Genomic DNA, 1,126 nt, shown 5'->3' with positions numbered 1-1,126 from the left:
GCGAATTCTGCTTCGCAATGATAGGAAGAGCCGACATCGAAAGATCAGAAAGCGACGTCTCTATGAACGCTTGGCCGCCAAAAGCCAGTTATCCCTGTGGTAACTTTTCGGACACCTCTTGTTGAAAACTCTTCAAGCCAAAAGGATCGATAGGCCGTGCTTTCGCAGTCTCTATGCGTACTGAACATCGAGATCAAGCCAGCTTTTGCCCTTTTGCTCTACGCGATGTTTCTGTCCTCGCTGAGCTGGCTTTAGGACACCTGCGTTATTCTTTGACACATGCACCGCCCCAGTCAAACTCCCCGCCTGGCAGTGTCCTCGAATCGGATCACGCGAGAGTATATTTGGTGATCAGCCGTTAAGCCTCACACCACTCTTACAACGCTTGGCTCTAGAACACCGTGACAACCGGGTCGCGAAGACCTTGGTGCACGCGCTCCGCCTAACCGAGTATGTAAAGAAACGATGAAAGTAGTGGTATTTCACCGGCGATGTTTTTAACGCATCTCCCACTTATGCTACATCTCTCATGTCTCCTTACAATGCCAGACTAGAGTCAAGCTCAACAGGGTCTTCTTTCCCCGCTAATTTTTCCAAGCCCGTTCCCTTGGCAGTGGTTTCGCTAGAAAGTAGATAGGGATAACTAATGTCTACCTTGAGCTGACGGCCGGAGGGCCCGCTCTGGCCGGACGAAGCACAGTTTGCTTATGCCGGCCGATGTTAAAGCAGCGGTGAACCACTGCAAAGGGCAATGCTGCATCCGGAAACTGCAGCGAACAAGCCAGGAAAAACCCTTCCTTCACCATTTAAGGATCACTAGGAAGGAAAGCCGTCCTTGCGGAGGTAGCCCACTTAGCCAACCCGCCTCCAGTTCGGCGCACGGTGTCCAGAAATCCAGTGACCGGGTGGACTGCCTGGAGGCGCGTCGTTTCCAGCGGGGGCCACGGGGAGGCGGGGCTACCAGCTTTCGCTCGACTTCATACAGGCTCTCCATCACGAGAGAGTTTGACAGTGCACGCCACAGTGCCTACCAGCTCGGCAGGGTCACCACAACGATTCTTGTCGCCCGCCCTGGTCCACTGCAGCAAGAGGCATGCAGTGCCTGCGCAACCAGTGGCGGGAGTTG

The 1,126-nt window shown here is 54.3% G+C and overlaps 1 pseudogene; it reads right to left on the bottom strand.

Annotated features, from left to right (window-relative positions):
• Positions 1-1,126, bottom strand: LOC144478084 (large subunit ribosomal RNA; annotated as a pseudogene; the record flags this gene model as incomplete).

Source organism: Augochlora pura, unplaced genomic scaffold, assembly GCF_028453695.1.
Source record: "Augochlora pura isolate Apur16 unplaced genomic scaffold, APUR_v2.2.1 APUR_unplaced_7723, whole genome shotgun sequence".
Lineage (NCBI taxonomy): Eukaryota > Metazoa > Arthropoda > Insecta > Hymenoptera > Halictidae > Augochlora > Augochlora pura.
The sequence above is the reverse complement of the archived record's forward strand: the minus strand, read 5'-3'. Positions and strand labels throughout refer to the sequence as shown.